This window comes from Corvus cornix, chromosome 11 (genome assembly GCF_000738735.6).
Source record: "Corvus cornix cornix isolate S_Up_H32 chromosome 11, ASM73873v5, whole genome shotgun sequence".
In the NCBI taxonomy this organism is placed as follows: domain Eukaryota; kingdom Metazoa; phylum Chordata; class Aves; order Passeriformes; family Corvidae; genus Corvus; species Corvus cornix.
The window spans coordinates 5,920,412-5,947,280 of NC_046341.1; the positions used below are offsets into that span (position 1 = coordinate 5,920,412).

At 38.3% G+C, this 26,869-nt stretch overlaps 1 protein-coding gene across 1 annotated transcript in view; it reads right to left on the reverse strand.

The window, feature by feature from the left end:
* Positions 1-26,869, reverse strand: part of WWOX (WW domain containing oxidoreductase) — a 488,590-nt gene that overhangs the window by 153,682 nt on the left and 308,039 nt on the right. The window lies entirely within an intron of this gene.

The following is a 26,869-nucleotide window of genomic DNA, read 5'->3' on the forward strand; positions in this document are numbered from 1 at the left end:
ATATCACTTTGCTAAATATTAATCACAGCTTGAAGCTGTCTAAAAGCATGACATTAGAGCAGGGGATCTCTCTGGTAAAGGATCCCAAACTATCCATCAATATCCCTTTCGTGAAAAGCATTGATTAAACCTTCCTGGCATGGGCTTTTATGAGTTTGGATGTTGGTTCTCCCCTTTGCCAAGACGTGGAGCCATCACACCCCAGCCCACCTCCAGCAGGGTGGGAGAGCCCTCAGCCTCCCATATCAGCCTGCCTCAAGGCTGAGTCTGGGCAGGCAGCAGGAGCTGCACTAACCCAGATCTCCTCTTTCTTAATTAGGACTTGAAACAATTGGTGGGGAAAATTCAGGACCAACGGCTATTATGTATTAGCTTTCATTTCTGTGCATTGATTGAGCTTATGTTGTTTTATGTGTGTGATGAAAGGGCAAATCAAAACCCATTTCTCTTTCTTGTCAATTCTCTTTCTCTTTTTCAACTATTTATCTTCATATTGTATTGCAGCAACAGATGGCACATTAAAAATGAATTCACTTTTTGGGAACTGTATACTGTGCAGCTTATTCTGAACATCTAAAATGATGATGTAATTAAATTTCTTTTGGGAAGGTACCTATAAAATACAGTAACATAATGCCCACTTAAGGAACAAGACATTTTACAATAGAAGCACTTGGGGAAGAACACAAGTCTTCTGGGGAAGCACACAAGTCTTCCTGGCATAGAAACTCTTTTGGCATGGATATTTTCATATGAATTGCTGACCTAGTTAAAAAAAGTGTATATCTATATGCATAAACATATAGATATATCACTCAGCTCATTTCCCCCTCTGATTTTCATAGAGGAATAGGTTACAAGTGTTTTCTACATTAATTTCTCCTGGCAAGTTTACAAACAATTCTCTCAGAAAGGATTCACAGGATAGTATTTTCATTTTTTAAAAAAATAGCTCCCAATAAATTGAAATAAATAATGTCATTGCTAGGAAGCACTGTATAGGTCAGTTTACATGCAATGCTATCAATGTACACTTAGCAAGGTGCTTAGGAAAAATAACATCCCAATCACATGAAAAACTGTTTACATTTGCAGGCTAAGAATATTTTAAGCCCTACTCAGGGGATCACATTTGAGGAGCAACAAGCCAGGATAACACACAGGTGACAAATTTTCCTCGCCAGCATTAACACGTTTGTCACGAATAGAAAACAATAGGTTAAATTCCTGCAAAGCACGGTGCCTAATTTGGTGGCAATTAATCAGCTCAGATAGGAGAATCATAGGAATATCAGCTTTATAGACCCAGAATAAACAGCAGCATGGAATACATTCCTTTCCTATGATCAGCAGCACCTAACAATTACAGCGATAGTCATTAGCAGGCTGTAGAAAAAAGGAAAGTGAGTGTGTAGGAGGAGGCACAGGTCATACTGAAGCTGCCTTTTTAATAATCAGCATTATAGGAAGGGAAAGAACTATTAAGTTTCCGTTCCTATGAAATGTATTAGTCATTATTTTTTAAACTTGATTATCTATTTTCCGATCCTGAAATCTCTTTCAGATGATTGAGTGAAAAAACAAACAAACACCAAATATATACTGAAAAAAAAAAAAAAGAAACAAAAACTGTTCAACAGAGCAGTTATCCACAAATCACGGAGAAACCAGCAATATCACATGATATGATAGTGTCTGATAAGTAATTTCTACCCCAGGACAAAAGTTTCAGTTATATCACCTTTATTTCTTTGGTCTCCTACTGCATCCCCACTTTGCTACATCAGCCTCTCTTTAGAAAAAAAAAAAGAAAATAAATCTGAAGGAATTTACCTTTTAATAGAAAAAAAAAAGAAAAATATTCAAAGATCACTGCATCTTCACTTTGTCTTTAGGTCAAGAATATCACAACAGAGAGTACTTTCAGTATTTTCACCTACCTTTAAATATTCCATTAGATAGGACGGAGCTAATAATCCCTGGGAAATGGGAATGGATGGCTTTCCCACCACCAAAGGGGTTAAAAAAATACAGAAAACCCTACAGATATACATGCTCCCCAGTCTTTAAAATATTGCAATGTGAGTTTGGGGGATTTTTTTCAAGTGTTGTTGTTGGAAATTTCCTGTGCCTACATGAAAGATGGCATTTAAACTGTTGTAACTTGGCCAAGTCAAAAGCAATTTTCAGGAGGACACTGAAAGGCAAATATATACATACAAGGGACAGGTCTGCTAACATGTTAAATAAACCACACTTACACACAGAGCTTGACAGTTCCTTTCCCAAAATAAAGGGAAAGTAAATACATTGTCCTGTTGAGTCAGGCTGCATTTGGCATCTCTGCTTTCCCTCCTGCTACCCTCCAAGTGTGTGTCAAGGATGTTTTCATCCCCTTGTTTGTCTGTCTCCCCTAATCAGGAGGCTGTTGTTGTACTGAGCAAGTCGGGGTATTTAGTGGAAATCAAGATGGATTTAGTTTGGAATTAAGTAGATCCCCGTGACAGGAAATATTAAGAGATGATGGATGTCTGACAAATATTTAAATTAAAAAAAAAAATCAACTCCCATTTCAGAAGACAGTCTGCAAAGCTAGATTTATGAAACTGAACTTTAAACTTAAAGGAACATATTTTTTCAGGCTTTATGTATTAGCAACATTGCATTTAATTTAGAGATTAAATAAACACTAGTTTGAGGCAGTCCACCAGGGCTGAAATGCTTCATGGAGGCAGGCTCACAGTTTTGAAGCTATGAAATATGTCTCCTGTTTTGACACTATTGTAATAGCATAGTTGTTCACTTTCCTTGTTTCCATGGGGTTTATGGTCCATAAAGTTTAATAACAATCTTAACAGCTGAACAGTGAGCACACATCTCTGGGAGGCTACTGTAAGAAACAGGATCTGAATTTTATCCATGTAATTTTTAGTGGCAGCATATGTCCTTTCCTCACCACTGTCCACAAACACCCACATCATTAAAGAAGGCACCAAACGACACTGACTCTCCTCAGAAAAGCGGCCACACACCTTCAGGTCCTCCAGGAGCTGAGTGAACACCACTCAAAACATTAGTTCATATTGTAAAATTGCTGAATTTCAGAAAAAGAAAAAGCTTGATCAATAGGTCCTATAAGAAAAACATCCAGGAGCACCCACAAAGAGCAGTGGCTTTCTTCCATCTGAGTTGGCACCAAAAACCCAATGTCTTGGGTACATGTAGACCTTCTGCTCTAAGAGGTGCAGACCTCCCTCTTTACTCATCTTTCTCTACTCCCACAAGATAAGGTGGGAACACTTTGGTTCCTCACAAAACTGGCCCCTAGGCTGCACCTTGACTAATTGCTCTCCATAAAAAGTGAGTGAAAAAGGCCTTATTTTGGCACAAACAGAGAACATGGATCTCCTCAAAACAACATGCAAGCCTCTAAGCATCTTTTCCAGAAAAGACATAGGCCCATCTCTGGTTTTATCCTCTGAGGTAGCCCGAAACAGATGGAAAAGAGCCAAACAAACCACAGAAGGCTCTTCACCAGAGGGCAGGTTCCCAAAACCACTGCAACACACCCCAAACCTCCATCTCCTCCAGCCTCTGACTAGCTCATCTTTGGAAACTGCTTTCTTTCTAGCTACCACCAAAAAAAACCAACCAAAAAGCAAACCATCAAGAAAAGCTGGCAAACGTGAGAACCCTAAAACTAAGGAAGATTCACCTGCATCTTCCCAGGCATCAGGCTCAACAGATTATCCAGGAGTCAGCCTTGCTGCCTTTGCCTGGCTTTCACCTTGGCTCATTTGGGTTCTGACCTGAGTGTATGGATCTGCCACATGGACTGGGGTCTTTCCAGGGCAGGGAAGGCAGTGCCACTGATTTGTGAACTGGATCAGAAAGTAAAATTTGCACACAAATCCTGTAATATTGGTCAAAAGTTAACCTGAGATCTCTTTTATACAGCCTGATGGAAAGTTTTAGGTGATCCAAGGCACAGTGGTAGAAAGAGAAAGCCCCTTCTCCCATGCAGCTTGGCTTTAACTTTGATTAATTTGTGACTGCCTTGGACTGGAGTCACAAATGTTGAAGAGCCCTGTTGGTTCAAACCAACCAAAGGTAAGGCCCTCTGTCTACTGATAATTCCACCATTTCCACTATCTTCGTGATTTTTATGAGTCTTTTGAAAAATATAAGTAAAAGGGAACATTCAACTTTCAAACCTGGATTTACATAACAATTTGTAAGGAGGAGCTCTATACTAGTACAGAATATTAAATGAATTCCCCCCTTTTAAATAATTGAATAGATTTCAACTTGATTGTGTCTCTTTAACATTTCAGTAGATCATTTTTTTTCAATGAATTTGACACATCAACTAATATCAGAGTAAATCTACCTAAAATATTTACAATTACTTGCAAGATATTTTCACATGAACCAGTAAATTGAAACTTCCTCTCAAAGGAGAGACATAAAAAAGTCATTTTTATGGTGGTTATTGTAATTTTAATAGGCAATTTCATTGGTAAACAGAAGTGCTTGATCTCCATTCACTACTGTATAACAGGCTGTGCTGCATATCTAATGGAATCACATGGATTTGTGTACAAAATGAACAAGAATTATAAATGGCTCCTTCTGTGATTTAAACTCTACAGGTTTATGTACCTCAGCTACAGTGCCTAAGAAGAAAACACAACACACATTTATATCACACAGATAGGCAGCCCACTCCTCTGGGGAATAAAGTTTTAAGAAGAAAACGTTCCAGTTTGGCATTAAAGCAGCTGTTCAGCAGAAGGAGCTGTGCACACATTTTCGGAGCAGCCTCCATCCAAGCTGGTTCATTGAAATGTGTGCAAGCTCAGAAGATCCGAAATTTGTGTGGGCAAATGACATTTTCATGGCTGGAGTAGATTAATGGAGTAATAGATTTAAAGGCTAGAAGGGATCATTATGATCATCTACTATGACCTTCCGTTTAACAGAATTTAGCCAAAGGATTCCCGCATCCAGCCCATGGCTCATAACTTCTGGTTGAGCTACAACCAGTATCTTTTAGAAAGACATTCAATCTTGATTTAAAGACTTCAAGTGATGGAGAAGTCACTACACTCCCTGGCAAGTTGTTACAGTGCTTAATTGCACTTTTTTCTTTTTTTTTTAAATTTTACAACTACAATTTGTGTAGTTTCAGCCCAGTCACTTTATCTCCTCCTACTAGATTAAAAGTCCTTTTCTAGCAGAAGGTTTCTCCAAGCAAGGAATATCTTCATCTTTTCCTCACAAAGACAGTGCTGCTTTATTCTTCTGCTTTGGGATAAAAGTTCTTATCATTCTCATAGGTCTTTTCTGAAATCTCCAAACTCTTTACATGCAAACACCAACACTAGTACTTGTCAAATAATGTTTAATTTATAGGGGTAATAAGAGTAATAATAATACTGCTAGAATAAACTTGGAGAAGAAAACAAGCATATAAGCCATTTGGTCTTTCTCTTTCTTACACATGCTCATGCAAATATCCTTTAGAGAGAAAGAAGAAATAAAAAATTATCCAAATATGCTGAGTTTAGCCAGGCTGGAAGACATAAGGATAGTAAAACAGTTTAGCAGAGCATAGATCTGGGGGTTTTTTGCCAAGTTATGTTTGATGCAAGAATTCATGAGGCATAGGTACCCCCACAGTCCTCTTCATCATTCCACCTGGCCTGGGTCCCAGACATGTTTGAGGAGGTTTTTAGGTGCTACACCTGACCCAGGCATGCACAGGGGGCTACAAGAGCAGGCTGCCAGCTCCAGAGCATCCAAAGCTCCAGAAACTTTCTAACACTACGAAAATCCTCAGCTGCTTGTCAGGACAGCTTTATGGAAAGTGAGATGAGGTTCTGGCCCCAGTGTTTAACTACACTTGGCCGTAACTCAATTTCTCACAAATAGCAATTTTGGCATGTTCTGCTTCTCTTGCACAACTGTGATACATGCAGTGGGAATAATAAATTATCATGCTATTACATGACAATAGAAACCTCAATGTGTTTGGTTCCATGTGCAGGACTGAAAACGTGGGCTGTGATTTCACTGCACTTTCACTAGGCTGGAATCTCGTATATTTGCATTGTTTAGTAATGAACTACTGATCATGTGAGACTGAGAATTCATGGGAAAAGTGATTGCCCTCATAAATAGGGTTCTGAATGGGGGGGGGGTTGTGATGCAAAAGCCTGGATTTCTGCAGTTAGAATTCACTCTCCTACATTTCAGGCATATATTGCAATGACACTAACAACGTGGGGTTTGGAGGAATGTCCATGAATGCTGCTTCTGCTTCAGATGTGACTATACACCTCTGGAAAACACAACAAATGTATAATCCAAACACCAATGTCTTTTTATAATTCATTAAAATCTACTGTTGGATTCCACTAGAGTTGTTGAGAAGTTAAGAACAGGAAAACAAGAGGCATGCAATTCAAGACAAACTCTTACTTAGGGGAAAAAAAAGAAGCTATTCTCAATCTAAGAAGACAGCGGATGGGAGAATGGATTTCTGCTAGGGAAACAAGCAGTCACTTTCACTGAAAAGGAAATACTGAGTTGCTTTGTCCTGAAGTCTCAGCGGAGCAAAGCCTGATGGTTTAACCATGGCATATGGGTTGCAGCCCAAGAGAGCTAAAGAGAAAATTTGGAAGCTCGTGTCAAATTTTCTGCTCTCTATATAGCTTTGGCCTAGGCCTCAGCAGCAGTCTCAAGGGACAGAATGATGTACTGCAATATAACAAGCTGCCTGACATTTTGAAATGCCTTAACCCCCAGCTTTCCATCCACCTTTTAGCCCTTGCAGCAGCCTCCTTTCCCACATGGAGCTGCACAATGTACAGTGCAGGACTTCACTATAAAGAACAAAGTTGTCATATCTTTGTCCTTGAGGGTTTTAATCAGCAATGACTCCTGGCTTCGTTAATAACATTTTCAGTAATATAATAGGAAAGGCCAGTTATTGTGTAGAGGGGGGGGGTGTGAATGTCTAATGTCCCTCACTCAGGCACAGGCCATGCCTCAGCAAAGTCTTGGGACTTTTTCTAATTTTTTCCAAACCAGAACGCAGGATGCGGGGCATGAAAAAGGGAAAGCACCGTTTTCCTATAAATGCAGAAACTGCAACCTCCTAATAACACACAAAGCCTCCTGAATCCCTAACAAAGGAAGATTTAGAAGCACAAATGTGAACGTTGAGGCCAAACTGGTGCACATAAGCAAGAAGAAATTTATTTTATGCTTCCAACAACTTTCAGATTTGCATCTGGCAGTTGGAGGCCAAACCCTTAAAAACAGTGCAATAATTACATAACCAAACCAAAATCTTTCTCCCCTCTTGACATGGAAAACGCTGCAGAAACAAAAGCATTATGAATTCAAAAAACTCTATGTTCTAATACAGGCTTGGACTCCAACAGCCCAGCTCACAGGCTCCCTTTTTTCTAAAAAGTCAAAACATTGCGGGGTTGAATAGAGCTCCTCTCATACATTATCTCCCTAATGACTTTGACCTATTAATAAGTGGAATCTATCAAGTATACTCTCTCCTACAGTATTTTGTCAATCGTTATACGCCTCAATGGGGCCACCATTAAAAATCTGCCAATTAATTCAGTATTTAGGACACTGTTACTATGAAATATGCTATGTATCATGCTATTTCTCATTATAAATATAGAAATGTTGTAAATTACAAGGTGAGATTAGTATTTTTTGCAATAAGAAGTGACTCCTTTTAACGATAATCATTATTTATTTTGCCTTTTCTCTCCTTCAGCGGGGTTCTTTCATAGCTGAGCCATTCCAAGGAACAATCTGAATGCCACACTGGATACTGGAAAGATATTCTTTCAACATCCTAATTCTTATTTCCTGCCATTCTGTATTAAATCCTTCTTATAGCAGGGTCTAAATATTCACCCTAATTAATTTTTATTCTTCCAAGAAAGTTAACGGAAGAGTTTTTTCCAAACTTTAAACAATGTCTTATTAAATATAAGAATAATATTTAAAAATAATGCTAGGCATTTTAAACTGAGGGCATGTTTATGTACTACATCTGAATAAAATGCTTTTGCTGACCCAAAACAAAGCTCTTGCCCAAAAATGATTAATTGTGGCTTTCTGGTCAATAAAACACTAAATAAAATGAAGGATGAGAATCTAATGTGGGTGAAAGTCTCTAATGGCATTTATTAATTAATTTATTTAATTTTTATTTTTTTAAAAAACAATGTTTTGATTTAAAATATTATTTTAATTAATATCCCATGGATTTAAAAAAAACCATTAAAGGTATTAGCATCAAGTTAGCGTGATTGCAATGAATAATGTGAAAAGTGCCTCTAATAGAGTTGTAGCTGTGGTTTCATTTACTCTAGATGAAAAATGACATTTATCAAACATTTGATCTGATGGGCTATATATTTATGGAGAAACAAAAGAGAAGAGATTAACTGGCAAGAAAATCCATTTTGATTAGACTATTTAATGTTCTGTGTATGTGTTACAAATAACCCTCCTCCCAGGAGGATTCCTTTGAATCAGATTTCTTCAGTTATTATTTTTATTTAGCACTGAGACCATATGACCTAGGAACAGAACCTTCTAAAACACTTGACAAAAATTAAAGGTATTAGAATTTTTATCTATACTGTTTTCTCTGTAAGGAAAATCATATTGCTATATGGGATACACTTGCTAAACTAAACTTCTATTGTTTTTAAAAGTATTTTTTAATATTATCATTTTAGGATCTCCACTTGTACATTTCTGAATGATATTTCATTTGGAACTGCAACCATTTATCTAGTTGAAGCATCTGTGTGTTTAACATATGGACTGGAAACTTTCCACTACAATGACTGCATTCTGCCAAAAAAGCCAGCAAAAGAAAATGTTCTGATGTAAATATAAGCTGATATCCAAGTTCTTCACAGGTTTTGAATCTTTAACCATCTAAGTAAAGGAGAGTTTATCACAACTGCAGTTTTGTTGAAAACAAAATCAAAATAAAATAAAATAAAAAACAGAAAACCAGCAAAAACAGGCCCTGTATATTGCAAATCCCCATTTTGGCAACCCAAAGAGGGAATATAAGCTTAAAGGCCTGAATTTAACAAACCTAATTATCAAGGCTTAATTAGTACCAAGGGTAAAGCTTCATGGAACACCTGCAGACTTAATTTATGTCCTGACAGAGAGGAACAAGTGTTAATGGGCTGTATTTATGTTAATACCTGAACCTTAGAGAGCCAGTGGGATAAAACAGACTATGCACTAGTTTTTTGTTTCAAGCTACAGAACAAACATAAAAGATTTTAATCTTAATATTAGTTTGCACATAAGTCCTTGGGGAAAGTATAGATCTATTTAAACTTTAAAATTGGAGATGTTGAATACTAAGGGGAGAAAAAAAATGTAAAAAAAAAAAAAAAAGTAAGTTAATTTAAAAAGTGGTGTCAGTGCAGAAAATATCTAACCAAAAAGGGTCTGTGGCCATTTTCTGAGCATCCTGTGAGTAGATACTGGTTTTTTAAAACCTTTTATGCCACACCACTGATGATTTCTGCAGCATGAACATAGGTTTTTTCATGTTTCTGATGCATAATACAATCCTTTTCTATATTCAGGGGAAGGCAAAAAGGCTGCCTACCATAACTGCAGTGCTGAGGGTATTGCCCCTGCCTGCTGGGACTTAGTGGACATGATCTGAGCTGGCTTTGGGCACGTTTTCAGAAGGCAGAGCCCTGTGGGGAATGGGGCCTCTTACGGTCTTCAGAGTTCCCAAAGCCCAGGTTATAAATGGGCCATATGGTGCCACCAGTCCCAGCTCTCCCTGAGTGCCAGGAGAGTACAGAACATTCTATATCCATGCTGTTCCTCTCTCTGTGTGCAGTAAACTACCTTGGAGCTGGGGGGTTTGGGTTGGAATAAATAACCTGTGTTTTTCCCACTGAAGACGCAATTCTCGTGTAGCAACAAAGAAGTTCATCTTCACTTCTGGCACTGCAAGTATCCTGACTAAACTCAGAAAGATGGTGTTCAGATGGCATTTGTCTGCCCTGCAGTGCTCCTTTTGGTCCTTGGCCACTCACACGATTTTGGAAAGATCCCCCCTGAGTGTGGCCATCCCCCCATGGGAACACAGCTTGGCTTCATGCCCTGTGCCTGGGGACACAGTGCCAGCAGGGCTTCCCAACAGAAGGTCAGTGAAAACTTCCCCTTTTTTCTCTTTTAACTAAAGGTTTGCATCTGCCTAAAGGCCTAAAACAGTTTTGCTGTCCGTCATTTCCTGTAAGGACACCAGGCTTTAGTCTCTACAGCTGCCCAAGGGAGAGGTAAGAGTATTTACAGGATGACCCATAGGGATTCAAGCTAATTTAAAGAGATACATTTTGGTTGAGCAGGAAAGGGTAGTTTGGTTAGTGTCTCCTCCTCTCCATGTTCTTTAGTGTAACAGCAAGAGAATTCTTTAAGTTTTTGCTATCTTTTTTCACTCCAATTTTATAATCCTCTTTAAAATAGTGACACTATTACTTCTTCCCTTCCTGCTTTTCTTTCTGTCAGTGACCACGCCCTGCCACCAGCCCATTTGCCACATTTCAGGGGTGTACAAACCATCAGCACTTTCCATGGCTTGACTGAAAATGCCCCTGAGGATGTTTGCACAGCTGTGGAAACAGGGGCCATTGCGGGGCCATGTTTTAGTGCTGTCAGCTGGGAAGTGCAGCAGACCCACTGACGACTGGGACAGATTTGTGTTATCTTGTAGGAGCCCCCATCACCCTGCTTCTATCAGGGGCTCCTTCTGTGTGAGGACAAACTTCCTGAGGCTACACGAGGTGCTTAAACAGCTTGGAACAAAACCCAACCAGAACAGACTGGGCCAGCTCAGCGGAACTGTGGAGGGGACTTACGCACGGCTTCGGTCCTTAGGCCGAAGTGGAGGAAGGCCTTTCCATCTCACCTGCAGCTTTCCAGTGGCCCAAAGCATCACACCAAACCTCAAGGAGAGCGAAGTCAGCCTCCACCTGCCCCCTGAGGACTGTCCACTGCCCCAAAAATGCCTGAGAGCCCTTGCACTATCTTGGAGGAGCCATAGCCAGTGGAGTGTTCTCCCAGCTTGGATCTCCAAGGATGTGAGCTCCTTGTACCTCCCAAGCCACCCACCTGGTGTCCTCAACACCCTAAACTCTTGTTCCTTGGAGCAGTGCTGGAAACATTTGCCCCATTTCTGAGTTTGGAAATACTTTCTGAAACGCGACACAAGTACATCACCAGCACCAGTGTTGAGAGAGTCTTTGCTCTCTGTTTGTTACTTGCTCTCCCTGCATGAAAAGGAGGAACACCAACACCTGCTCCTCAGGGCAATAATTAGTTGTTTCCATGGAGGGGTGCAGTGAAAATAAAAAGTAATATTAATGGTAGCAGCAAACTGCTCTCTCTCTCTAAAGATTCAAACTTTACAAAGGGTCACCTACGAGACCAATCCACAACTGAATTTTCATTCAAAAACTATACATTAAAAATAATAATAGTCATTCTGCAGGCTTCTTTCACTACTTTTATCTGTAATAGTACTTGTATCTCTTTTAATCCCATTTTTTCCTCTGTCAAATTTATCAGACCTTGACACATGGTTTCCAAACTGGACATTGCACATTAACACAAATCTAATATGTATGATCACTGTGGAAACAATTCAAGCATAGCATATTGCTTCTTTTTTTTTGGAGAGCAGCAATAACACTGATGCACAGCACACACGAGTTCTCACGTGTGTCCATGTGTGTAGATGTGTTCTCGTAAATCAGCACGGGCCCAGCGTTACGGGAAGGACACGGCTGAAGCCACGGCGTAGGATTTTGCAGTTCACGTATGCTTTCGTTTTGGTCACGTAACCACATTTCAGAACATTATGCTTTCTCTATATTTTGTAAAACTAGCTCGAGATAGATGATAAACGGAAATAACCCATTAATCAGATTGTCAATGAACATTCTGAGAATTCAAATACAAATCCTGGACAAATTTAGTCATCAATTTCGCAAAACATCTTTGGCATGGGAAGTCGGAGATCTTTGCAAGGTCTAAAAGGTTGATTTCTTGAGTTTCTTAAAAGCAGAAACAACACTTGTCATACACAGTTTCAATCAGGCTTCTTGTTCTGTTTTCTAATTTCATTTCATCCCACTTTAACATGGCGTTTTCCACCTCCCTCAGATCTTCCCACAGAATCAGACAGGCAGAAGAAACACTTGAGTAGCCTGCGCAAGCATGATGGCTGATCTGGTCACAGCGCTTGTCCTGGACACATTAACAAATTCTGCAGCAAAAAAATGACAATTTTCAGATTGTGGTGTTTAACATTAATCCAAACCGTATTATAGAAGGCTGTCCTCAAAACCACGTATTATCTGCTACCAGGTACAGTGAAGCCAAATAACAGGAAAAAGACAACCAAAACAGCTCCTAAGATTTTATTTTCCACTTGGGAAATTTTCACATCAGTGAAATGAATAGCCGTTTTGCTTCAGTAGGTGCATTTCTTTTGGGGTCATCTTTTGCTCAGCAGGAGTGGACAAGGATGAAATGGGATTTATGGGGCTTTTAATTTTTAGTCTTTAATGTTTCTATTTTCTTGTTCAAATATATTTTTATTTAATGTTTTGAAATATAGCTTCCCAGTTCAACCTCATTTTAGTTTCTCAAAGTAAATGCAATTTATGTGTTGCAATGAAAGAAAATAAAGGAAAGAAAAAAGTAGTGAAATTTTTCATATTTCATACAAGAGCAAAATTTTTACCTAACTTGAAAGATCTTCCATGCTTGCTTAAAAACCCATAAAATGAGCAATTGCTCATCAACTTAAGAGTTATATATGCGAAATCTCCTGCACACAAGTCAGGGCCAATGCACTGTAGGGTATGCAGCTGAGGGAAGACACCGGGCCTCGGGAAGGCGATTCCTTTTGGAACCATCTCTCCAGACCGGTCACAGCTTCCACGGTCAGAGCTACTGACCCCACACCAGCTGTCATAATGCACGACTGAAGATTTCTAACCATTTGTTAAATTTCCCACTCTGCAAGTGCCAAAGGATTGAAGAGTAAAAATGAATGAGTGAAGACAAGTTTCCAAGTCACTAAACTGCAGAGATGCCACAATCTTTTCTGTAGGAAGATACTGCAGTTGCACTGTAGTGAGGAGAAATCTCTGTTGCCTTTACATCAACACAGGATGTTTGACTTTTAACAGAAAGAAAACGGCAAAGAGAAGTGCAGATAAAGATAAGAATAAGCAGCTCTACAAACAGACCACAAACTTTTATCCTGGTACTGTTGAGCTACATGAAACTGTGCATCAGCTGCTGACGTTACACTGTCAAATCATCTGTTGACTTGGTATGCACTTTAATAAACATGGATGGAAGTTATTTTATGAATTAGAAACTTTAGCTACTGAGATAAACACACAGACAGTGTCTTCCTGTGCACACAAGACAGCTTAGTTAGACTGAAACTCTGACTAAACACATTCAGTCAGCACAGTCAGCTCACAATAGTAGCTGAGTTTCCTATGTCTTCAAATGCAAACTTTTATCAAACATCATAAATATACTCAGGGGCAAATCAGATCCTTATTATGTTCCATATTTAACATTTGATAAAATCAATGAAGTGATCAAACAGAGGGTTCCAAGAATCTTTTTGTCTGTTTGCACTTTTATTTAATGGAGAGTTTAAACCTCTGTTATTCAAGGCATTTTATGATCTCTGTGCAATTACATAAATGCCATTTCAATTTTGCTAGAATTTAATATAAAAAAGGCAAATATACTGCACACTGTATTGAAGTGAGCAATGTCCTACAGGTACCATCAGGCAGTGATAGGCAAGGCCACAAAGTTAGTCTTACACTTTCAAAATACTACCCAGCTCTTAAATAACTCTCATATCACCACCTGCACCATTTGCTGTTCATAAATGAGAAAAGCAAGGCACAGAAATGGAAGAGAACTGCTATGGAGGGATGCAGCAACCTGGAAAGATTGAAAAGTTGGGAGTTCCTGATTTCTCCACCTGACCACTGCTTTTTTCCACTGCATTTGTCCTTGGTCCAACTGCTTATCATGAGGGACTCACTGATGGTGCTAAACTGCTCCTGTGCTCATAAATTTTAGCAATAATGTTAAAAAGTGCAATTTCAGAGTGGAGGCGAATTTCCATCAGAGTTAAAATTATAAATCTCTAGACTTCTTAACATCTTTATCCTTGTGATTTCCACACTTCCCCATGGAAAAGATGCAGAGGGGCTGAAGCAGGGTAAGGGTGTTAGACTCAAGGTTTCAAACAGTGAAGAGTACCTTTCCTCTTCCCCTGGAGCCTGCAACACCATCTGGATTTTGGCTTGGATTTCTTTTTCTGAAATGCTGACCTAAATATTGAATTTACTCCATTTATCCCAAACCTTGTCAAAGGCTTTTTGTTAGAATATGAAAACTACTATTCTATAATGAGTAAACATTTAATATTTCTCTGTTACACCATTAAAATACTCTGCAAATAAATAAATTTCTTTTTTTTCTTAGCACTTTCCCCATCCCTGATCCATATTTTTTCATGGCATACACCAAAAGTCTTTCACTGGTATTAACTTCACTGACACACAATTTATACAGCTGTAACAGACAAAAGAAAAAGAAAATTCTGGTGTCTTTATTTAATAAATTTCCAAAAGTGTCATTTTTTGAGTGTTAATACATAAATCTGGCACAAATTTAAAATAAATTTGTAAATTATGAGTATTTTGGACACAAAATAAAATAAAAAAATAGAAAAAACAACAAACTGGAAGAGCAAAAGATGACAAGAAGATTGTCTTTTTAAATTTCTATTGTGTCCACATATCAGTGCAGCTTTGCCAGCTTCCCACGGTAAGCAACCAAAAACCAAAAAGCAGGAGCAAACATCACCTCCCAGCTCCGTGAACTTCCTGGCTTCTGTGAGTTTATGTCAATACCTCCATAATAATTCTGATCTATATAAGCTAAGATGTTAAGGTTTAATAATATTTTCAAATGCAAGATTTCTACAATAATTATGTCACTAGAAGTACCCCTTTATTTTCCAGAATTTTTAAGTTCTTTTTGCATCTCAAAGTACACATATACTGTCCTAAATTATGCCGCCTTAACCTAGAAAATGCTTACTAGATTACTCAAATATCAGGGTCTTTTTTCTATACAGCAAAAAAGAATGGTCAGTAGTAAAAGAAGGGATCAAACTTTGATGTAAATCTCACATGTGGATGCCCTCCCTGTGCACACTGAGATTGCAGCTGGTTGCAGCAACAGATGCACTGGACCTGCTTGGCACCCTCTCTGATGTTACTGAGATTGCAGTTATCATATTTTCTTTCTGCTCCTTGAAAGAAGTAACGTCAGATGCATCCTAGCTGCTCCCAAACACCAAACCACAGAGAACAAAAATTTATACCAAGGAAGAGGACAGAAGGAATTTTTTTAACTCCTATATGACTGGGCATTAGGGAAGGAAATTACCCCTCAAAACAAATCAACAGCCTTCTGAACACACTTACACATCGGCACATTCCAAACTGTTTTCCTTTTATCTTCCTCATCAAATATAATCTAAAAACCGAGGAAGAACATATTTCAATTCACTGCTTCAGCAGCAAAGTGGACCAGGAGCTTTACTGGTCTCATCAGCTTTTAGTTCTCCTTGCACACAAAATTTATATTTCTCAGTGTCAGTGTCCTTAGAAGAAGAGTGAACACAGCATTAGGATCATTAGTCATCTTTCATGCTCTGGAGGTCTTTCTTGACCAATTTAGTAAAGAACAATGCTGTGCAAAAGAGACAGGGTGGCTGCTAATGACAGGCAACAGTTCAATATTTTATGCCACCTTAAAAAAGTTTCAGTAACTGAAGGTGTTCTCACATTAATTCTTTGCATCAATTATTGACAGAGAATTTAATTTAAAGGCAACTAGTCAGTAACCTAGGGGTACTGTTTTAAATAATTTATAATTGCTGCATGGGTGTAATCATATTGCTATTGATTAAGATCCAGTCACTTCTACCAGTCCAGCATGTCTTATGCTAATTAATTTTAGTGATATCACCTTTTTAACTCTGTATTCCCTGGTAACAGGAACTCATTATTAAAAATAATTTAATCAGGAGCAATCTTTTAAAGTTTATTTGATTAGTACTTGCTGGGCCATTGAAAAGGAGTATTTAAATGCAAGTAAAATTAGAAACTGAAGAAGGATAAAGATGGACTGATAATTTCAAGAGAAAGGCAAGAATGCTTTAAAAAAACTAAGATTTTAATTAGATATGGGAAAGAAGATTAAGAGACCGTTATCATCATTGCCCCTTGATCCCAAAGTTGTTACATGCATTAACTCCCATTTAAATCAATAGAAATTCTGAAGATCAGTGCCTTTCCAGTGAATTGCAACTCTCAGTGTGGCCAGCCTAGACCCTTTTAACAACGCAATAAAATACAAAATAACATTCCAGGTCAAGAGTGGGAAGTCCTTCACAGTGTATCCCTCTCCTGTCCCACATATCAGGCCCCAGTAGAGACTGATTCTTCCCTTCACCCATCCACTATGTCAGATTGAAGTGTCTACTGGAAACACTTCTGCTTTTTTCAGGCTGCCTCCAAGTTTGGGAAGTGCTTCCTCAAATGTACACAGAACTATCCCTCAAGAACCTTAAATCTCTTTGAGAACTTCCATGCCAACAAATGGAATATTTAGGCTGTTGGGGGTTCATGAAACCCACTGCCTACACTGGTTTGTCTACCATGGTGTCCATGTTTCTTTGTGCTCTACTGTCCACTCAGTGCATTGGTGGTCCCCTGTCCTACTCCTGGACTGTGAACTTCCAATCAGGAACTGCCTTTTTACCCCAGGTGTGCAATTCTGTGGTGCTCAACAAAGCAAACATGACTTGACCCTTGGGTGCTGCAGGAACACAAAGCAACAATAAAGCACCAAAACCACCTCAAAGTGTGGGACTGCACATTTAGATCTCCAAAGCCTGCTGCAGACATCCCATTCAGGGACTTGGGTCAAATTCATTTGGTGCAGCCAGCCCCTTTTTGATGTCACTAATTACTGATGATAAATTCTTCCTGCACGTAGAAGGCTTCATCTACAAACAGCAATCTGTAAACACAGAGTCTTCAAGGGTGGAGTCTGAGCACTTTCTTGTGAAGCCTGGTGAACCAGTTCCAGGTTTTCCCATGAAGGATTTGACAAAGCCTACAGACAGTTTGTGACTGCAAGGGCAGCACACAGAAATGTGAGCAGTCAATGCCAAAGGAAATAAAACCTTTCTGAAAGCAAGTCTTTTCTCCAGTTAAAGACAGTGGAAAGGATGCTACAGATTTCAACGAGAGCAGAATCTGAGAAAGCTTTCTTTAATAAGCACAGGTGTTTGGAAAGAAAGTTAACACAAGGATAGAAGCCCATCATGGAAAGGAAGAAACTGAAACACGAGGAGATTGTAAGAAAAGCACTAAAGGGACCTATTCCTGATTTTTTTGGAACCTTTCAATGGAGATCGGGTGCTGCCTGGGAGTGTGGGCAGACAATTCCTCCCATATATCCAGTCTCAGCAAGGACACAGGGCAGGGACTGCAAAGACAATGAGTATAATCATATCTCCTGGAGTCAAAGCATTTAGCCTATAAGTAAAATGACAAACCCTGTAATTTGAACTTGACACATGCTAGGAACAAACATCCACCAACTAATGCCACAAAGGACATGCAATCTTTGTCCCTGAAGACACCATTATGTAAATTAAATTGAATCTAGTCCACTTTGAGGTTTGCAATCAAATGGGTATTTTTAATATCAATAAAAATTGAGCTTTCCCCAGAGAATCCAAATCAAGCTGCTTTCGCAGAACAAAAGGAAAATGCTGCAACATATATGCTTTTAAGGTAACTCCATGAATGTAAAATTGTTAGTAAAACCAGTACATTCAAATCTACTATGACAAATAAACTGTGAGGAAGAATAAACTGATCTGACATTTGTATTCTCTTAGAATAAAGAAATGGAGAGTTTGGGGATACCTGGGTACTGGGGGCCATAGCTGCAGGAGGCTCTGAACACCCTTCACACCCATTGCAACCACCACTAACTTCACACCTTTGGGGAAAAAAATAACCCAAAAATGCCAACAAGGACTGCCTGTGATTTGTTCTGTTCACATTGTAAGGAACAGGGATGCAAGAGGGTGAAAGCTTCTGTTGTCTGCTAGACATGATTTTCATATATAAAGTCTTTTACATAAATCTGCTATCACACACAAGTACTAAATAAATGTAATATACCATTAAAAATAAAAGAAACATCAAAACAATAATTAGGCAAGTATGCTCTGTTTTCTAATAAGGATCAACCCCATCGCTAATCTATCTTGAATAATGGCTTTGTTAACAAAATTGCAACTGCAAAAGGTTGTGTTTGACAGTCACACCTGGTAGTATGAGACTACATTTCAAACAGTTTGGGAAAAAAAATACACTATTAAATTTACTGAATACCTTGGCTAGGGTTAAGTATTTTATGCAGGCATCAGCATCTTTAAGGAGTTCACCTTTTAAAAGGAGCAGGTTTTTTGTTGTAAATGGCACTGACACTACAACAAGAAAGTTCATTTCACAAAGATGATTCATTAAGAAATAAAATATTCATGGCTGACAGCTTGAAGGATCGCCATACAGTTTTATTCTAATGCACCTGTCCTCTTTGTCAAGTCCAATATGGGATGTCATGTCGCCAAAGTTTTATTTAGAAATTGTTTGTCAGAGTGAGCTTTCTAATGTGAATGAAAAATTCATTCCCTCATTAAGAAGATTTTCCATGAAATGTCTTGGATTTTCAATGAACACCAGGACATGAACCAATTACTGTTAAACACTTAAAGAGACAGTGTCCTAGCTCACTCAGCAAAACCCTTAATGCACAAGTATATGGAAAGAACTCCACATCTATCAGCAAAACACAAATGAAATACCAGTTTTATTTTGGTTTATGTGCTCCTTCCTGCTTTCTATCTTCTTTCTTTTCTCTTCTTTTCTCTTTTTTCTTTTTTTTTTTTTCAGAGACAAATGGAAATTCATGAAGTTTGAGAGTTCTTAGTGAAATGCACATACTAGGTGCTGAGAATTTGTATATGACTTGAAGGAAAAAAGCATGGCATAAATTTATAGAGACTCATATTAATTAGCTGAAAATATACCTACATGTAAAGCTGACAATAACACTTACCTGTGTTTCTTTATTTGATGAAGTCCTGTTCATTCCCTTTTTGTTTTTTCCTCAAAGTTTACCCACCCCAGCTAGAGAGCACCTGCACCAAGCCCTGAGCCTGGTGGATCATAGACCAACACATTGCAAAGCAAAAAGTGCTGCCAAATCTCTCCCTAAGGGGTGACTTTTCTTTGTATCTCACAGAAGAACTGTCTGCATTCACGTCTGCAATGATCTATGTCCTGTATACTTTATTTTTATCATTAAAGGAATTGCACTTGGACTGAGGTGTTCCCACTGACCAGCTCTCCACAGGTATGCGCTCTCTTCAAATGGATTTTCCACTCCGGAAAATAATTTATCTACTCATTCCAGACTTCAGGCTGTCAGACAGCCCACCTGGAGCAGAGGTTGGGCTGCTGGGTATCTGAAAATCTGAGACATCTTCTCCCTGGTCTGATCTCTTCCTTTTGCACCACTGCCTGGCATCAGCCTGCTCCAGAGCTGCCACCGCATGGTGCAGGGCGCATGCAGAGAGGCTCACACCTCCTGAAGGAGCCAAACTTCTCCAAGGGCCATAAAAAGTATCTGTCAATGTTGAGGCTCTCCAAACACAGGTCCTGCTCATGTGTGCAGGGACAGCCTTGCTCTGTCCTGGCCTGATGAGCAGAGCTGGGAGATGTCCTCTCCCTCCAGACTGGGGCGGACACCACACCCATGCTGGGCTGCCTTGGGTTGTGCTCCATCTCTCTGCAACCCACAGCATGGAACTGACAGAGCCTACACAAGACCTTTCTCTCTTGTGCAAAAAATGGCAATGATTGGCTTAAAAAACCCTCTTATTTTCATATCAGAAATTCAAATTAGTAATTCAAACAAGTAGCTCTTTTCCTTTCTAATAAATATTAGAAGCAACTGGAAATCTTGTAATTTTCTGATATTTAGATTAATCCTGTTACTGGTAAGCAGATATCTCCAAATATTGTCTATCATACTGCTCCAGCCACCCAAATCCCCCACTACTAATGATAGCTAAAAAAACCCAAAAAAACAAAAAACCAAAAACAACAAAAAAAAGGGGGGTTATATATTAGGGTTCCGTTTTAATCTGTAGGTGTAGCTGACTTTCCCTTTCTGCACCTTTGGGAATTTTTTATGTAATCTATGTTTTAGAAAGGACAGCCCAGTAACTTTGTGCAGTGCTGCCCAGAATAACTTTCACCAGGAAAATGGTCAAGAACTGTCTACATCCTTTTGAATTCATAAGTTTTGTTCCAGACTACTCTAGGAAATATTCTAACAGATGAAGAAGCATTTTCTTAGCAAATCAATATTAATTTATCTAATTGTTATGGTCTCAAGAGCCATAAGAGCTAAGCTGAGAGGAAAGTGTTTATTCTGAGCAAAAGTTATTCAAATATTTATAAGACTAGGTAATTTAGAAAATACATATGGCAGAAGATAACACCGTGCCATTTTTTTTTAGCCAACATTTCACTTATTAAAGACAAGAAGTCTAAATGGGCAGATAATGGGATCCCTAATTTCCTCATGCCATTTTCAGCTGAAATTCAAAATTCAGTTTGATTTTTGTGTCTTGAAGAAGTGATGCAGCTGGGGGTGTAGAAGTAAGTCCGTATAGAAACGGGGAGCTGTTATTCTTCCTTGACTAAAGTTTTCAAGATATTACAGAAATCTTCCTATCAGTACTGTATATTTACATATACATACATATATATATACCCAGAGTGTGCTTATATATAACAAATATGTACATCAATTTCTATTCCTTAGTACAATTCCATAAATAAAAAGCCAGCTTCTTTAAGAGTACTGTCTAAGCCTAAGCACATTGAAGGCAACTGTTCTGACCTTTCTGCCATGTGATAACACTGATATGAACCAATCATCATTATGTGCCCCAGCTCATACAGTCCATTCTCTACTTCACATAGGTGAATAATTAAAAGCAAAAGCCAGAGGAAATTGTTAATCATTTGTCAACTGCAAAGGTCACCAATTGTGCATCACAATGACATAATCAGAAATGCAAGGCATTATTATTATAAACGTGAAGAAAAGGAGCCAATACTCAGGTCCAACACTCATCTTGAAAATCCCTTGCTCATAATTTTATTTACAAAGCATACTTAGAAACTGCAACTATTTTAGTCCTTGCAATCTGATAGTATTTTTCTCTTGAAGAATAGAACATGCCTTCCAGCTACCATTCTTTTTTAAACACTGATTGTACTATAAGGTACAATAAATTATTGCAATAACCTTTCACCCCTCTAGACCTAAGTTCAAATATAACGGATGTCAGACAGAAAATGAGTTTGTTATTTTAAGCTTAATCACATCAGACACCTAAATTCTCACAGGCAGTCCAGCTGAGGTGCTCTGCATTTGGCAGGCTGGCTTCCCTCATTTGCTCCCAAAAATTCCACCCACAAATCACAGCTAACAAACTCCGTCCCTGATTTAGGAACACACGTCAGATGTGTAACCCTACCCGTGTGAGGAGCCCACTAAAACCAAGGGGGTTTTGCAGGCACGTAAATGTACATGTCTGCTGAAATCTTGGCAGAACATTTGGTGCTGGTGGTCAGGAAAGGGTTATAGGAACCAGAACACAACAAAACTTTCTGCAGAACGGAGCAACTTGCCTGCTAATACAACGTTTTGAAAATGTACTAGTTTTTTAAAGGGCAAATTAGGAGTTCTGGGGCTCTCAGAACTAGCAAACACAGAAAATCAATTAAACTAACATGTGAAGCTTAAATATATCACATTGTAAACTCATATTTTATGCCTCCACTTTAAGTGCACTTAGATGATCTCCTGGAGGAATTCAAAAAGTGTTATCTTATTTTGTGCCCAAAACCAGAAAAAGAGCTCCACTGGGCTTGCCAGGCTGTTAAAATTAAAATAGCTGTTTGAGCACAGCATAATATATGAGATGTTTAAGGCATTTTCCTCTAGAATTTTGGTTTATCTCCTTTAGTTAATTTTCTGAGATAAAATCCAGTTATAAATAACCTGGAGGCACTCTCAGTCTGCTGCTTGTGGGATGGCAAATCTTTAATAGCCAGAAATTCTGCCTCTTAGAGATCTCTTGAGGGAGTAATAGTACTTTGAAAATTATCCAAAGGAAAATAAGCAAAAAGCATTATAAAAATTATAAAAACTAGTAATTATGCAGGAAGTTATACTGTATTTATAAGCTAATAATGAACTATCACCCACAGGCTTTTTTTCCCCTTTTTAAATACAAACATAAAAATATTCATTGACTATATTCAATTCAAACTGCTGATTTTCACCAGAATTGATTATATAAGTACATACTAAAAAAATTTCTGCAGGATAAACCCCTACAGACATGTGCCAGACCAATAAAAAGAAATAAAACCTAGCAATTAAAACAGATGTGGCTGAAGAATTGAAGCAGAACTGCCCAGAACTTTTCATTTTCAGTACTCTAGAATCAAGGAAAGAGTTATACCCTGACAGCATGTAAAACAACTGAAATATGAAATTAATACTTTCTCTAAACCAAAGACTACAATAACAATATCCTGGCTGTCATCCACTGACTATGTCTATAATTACCACAGTGCCTACGACTAGAAAAGTAGGAGGCAATTCAAAACAAAAATTGAGTCTGTCAGACTAGACACTGTAAGATTTATTCTTGTCAAAGATCTGTAGGCCACAAATCATAATTGAAGTTCAAGAGGTTTTTTAAAAAATAAAAAGTTTGTGGAATATAAGAGCAGTTTTTCTTTTTTTTTTTTAAGGTCTAAACTGCTATAAAAATCTGCAAGTCAATCACCTTGTCAACATTAGCAAGGAAAACAGTTGAAAGCTATTCAGACAGGCAAGGTAGAAAGGAACACATATTTGTAACATAATAGAAAATAACTGGTAGAGATTTAGAAAAAAAAAAAAAAATCCACCTAACTATTCTCCTTGACTTTTCTGAGGTTACAGAGAAGGTTGATGATAGCAGAGCAAATGGCATAATTTATTTGGATTTTCAGAGTGCTGGCAATGAAATTTAATGTATGAAAGGTAAGAGCTACGAGGGAGGACAAAAGACCTAAAGTTGAGTATCAAGAGAGAAAATAAAAAGAAAAGAGGGGTGGTTTTACCCACACCAGCAAAACCCAAATCTTATATTTTGCAGGTAATGTCAATTTGTCTTGCTAATTTTAACTCAATACAAATGGCTAGACAAGTGAAAAATAAAGAATTTGAAATCAGAAATAATCAAAGAAAACACTCTCTCATAGGGAGAATAATAGAAGTCTAGAAAGATTGGCTAAGCAGATTTGTTGTCACTGTACCAAAGGACAAACCCCACAATTTACTGTGTACCTCACTTTCTGAAAATGGTACAAACCCTGATGATTCTAATCCTGGTTGTTTTCTCCCATCTTGCTCAATTTAAAATGAAAAAAAGGAGTTGTTTGGGTTTTTTTCAAAAGCAATCGCACTTTCTCTCACTTAAAATAAAATTTAATGAAACAATACCTAATCTTTGATGGGCACAGTTTTAGAGATACCTTAAAAATGCCACTGAAGACATCAGATTTGACAGTTTCTAATGCCACAGAATGCTGAGAGTTCAAAAAAACAGATGTACATTTACTTTTCATTGATATTAAGCTCTCATTTATTAACTTAATTCTATGCTGTGGAACTCAAAGAGTTGGAAATGCTTGGAATGTTAAACTTCTTTCTCCCTAGGATTCTCAAAACTTCAGTGTAAGCCATCTGCAGGCCTTTCTTCTACACAGAGCAGCGTGGCAAGCCTTTAAGCAACAGTTCAGACACTCGCCCGAATATTCATTATCTGCTCACACAAAATTCAGATGAAGCATTTCCACTACATTTTTCAATTATTCACAATCTGCAACATTAGCTAAAATTGGTCCTAGGAAATCCATTGCCAGCAGTGTGTGTATTTGTGCGTGTGCATGACAGAGACACATTTTTATGCTGATCTCTCCAAGATCACACAGCAAACATTATGACTTCTCCCTTGGACAATAAAACAAACATCTACTTATTCAATGAAAATAAATAAAATTCTGAGTTACCAAAATCAACCCAACTTTGAATGATTCAGTCAACAGGAGGAGAAGTTTCTGCAAATGATGGGACTGTGCTTTGGAGATATGAAATCTGGGCTGCCTATCTCTCAGTTCTCCTTTACCTCCTTAACAACTTTAGATGCATAAATAAAATCTAGGACATTCTATTTATATTTTTAACTTCAAACCAGGCATGAGAGAAAGCATTTTGCTAAATGTCAAACTCACACAAATATTATGCATTAAAAATGTAGTTGCAAGATCATTTTTGAGGTTTTGGTTCCATTAATCATGTTGCCTCTAGTGGGGATCACTGGATCTCACTCTAAATAGTTTGTGTCCATGCAGCATCATCTACAGCTGCCTTTCCATTTTTTTCCCTTTCCTCACCAATACTGGAAAAAAAGGTAGCTATTCACACTATCAAGGATGAAGGCTGACTGGGAAGACTTGCAGAAAGAACTTACGATGCTCAGCAACCAGGCAACAAATTGGCAGATGAAATTAAATGTAGATGAATGATGCCCATGGGAAAAAAACTAAATGCAACAACACATGTCTTCACCAAACTTAGAATGCAAGAGCAAGATCTTGGGGATGTATCACACTGATAAGAGAACATCAGCTCAACACTCGTAGCAATTAAAAAAGAAATAGAAAGCTGAGAATTATTAGGAAAGAAATAGAGAAGAAAATAAAAGACACAATTATGCCACTGTATAAATTGAAGATTTTCTGCAGCTTGTGAGTTATTATATCCTCATTTTAAAAATCTGTCACAGCAGTGGAAAGCTACAGAGAAAGCTACAGAGAAGGGCTAAAGAAATTATTATTGCTATGGAATAACTTCTGTACACAATTCTGCATCTTCTTCCTCACAAAGAGGCAGCTGAGCAGGGGTGTACTTGTGGCCTCAGAACTGTGAGCAGCTTGGAGAGGTGGAACAGGGACAGGTGGCCTCACTCAGCACAGGAGCTGGATGCAGCTTCCAAGCTCAAAACGAGTCAAAGAAGTCACTGATTTTTTTCATGCAATATGAAGTTAGGCTGTTAAATCCCTCCCACAAGACACTGTGGTTGCTAAAAGTTTACAAGGCAAAAAACTAACTGATTGATGTGAATTATTAGAGGCTGGAAGATATTTCTTTTGGAAAAATTCTTTACTGCTTACTGATTCTGTCTCTTTCTATGGGTTCTGCTCTTCCCATTTGTCAGAGTAAGTGCACTCAGCTGGTTTGAAATTTGGTCTATTCCTGTGTGGGCATTTTTTATGAAAAACTGCCACACATGAAATGCTTCACCAAAAGAAAATGGGAGAGATTGGATTGAAAGGTGGGTGAGAATCAAGACATGCTGAATAAACCTGAAGAACAGCTCAAACAGGTCCTTTCCCCCTGAAGATTTATAAATAAGCATGGCTGTCTATATTTTATCAATAACATATACCAAAAAGTTAGGTCAGCCTTTTGATTTCTAATATCCTCCTTTTCTTTTTCACCAAGTTCTGGACTAACAAAGTTTGATTTAAAAAATAAATCCCTCAAGGGATGACACCTGGCTGCTTTCTTACACCTGCAGCAAAAAGCACAGGGTTTCCCTAGGATAGAACCTTCCTACAGGAAAACGATGACACAAAATCCCATCTCTCTTCACCACATACCCCAAAGGATTCTCTGCTGCAACCACAGAGAGCCCCATATCCAAAATGGTGGTTTCAGGCCCCTGGAGCACAGCCCCTGCCCTTCATTTATTGGAATAAATGCATGTTTAATGCCTTAACTACAAATGAATCAAATAACTACAAATGAATCAAATGTAACATTTAATACAATAATCATCCTGAGAAAGAAACAGAGATTGTGGACTGATGGCAACATTAACCTGGGGTATCACTTCCTTCTTGCCTTTTTTTATGCATTTTTTACAGGTCTGCACACAGATCATTGCAAATGGAAACCCCTCTCATGTGAAACCCCTTTCAGATCTTTTCTCTCTTTTCTTTTACCAAATGTGGATTAAGCTGTTGCAGGGGTCAACACAGCAACGCTCCTTATTTAAAATGTACTTTCTTGATTGACAAATACAGAACAGTTACCATTTCAGCCAAAAAGAAAAAAAAAAAAATCAGATAATGCTATCAATGCTGGTCCTCCTCAGTGAAAATTCCTTTACTTCAATACAGCTATCCTGGGGGTGACCTCTTTTCCCTTCCCTTCAAACAGAACTACACCGTTGCCATCAGCATCCAGAGCAGGATACAGAACCAAAACTACCTCCCCCAGAAAAAAACACTACAGAGATGTGGTTAACAGGGGAAGGCCTCAGTTTAACAACAAACATCCACTTGGAAAGGCAGACAAACACAAAAACCCATCCCAGAAATATATTTCTTTGGGGATTTTGGTTTTGCTGCTCATCTTCCCATTCTCC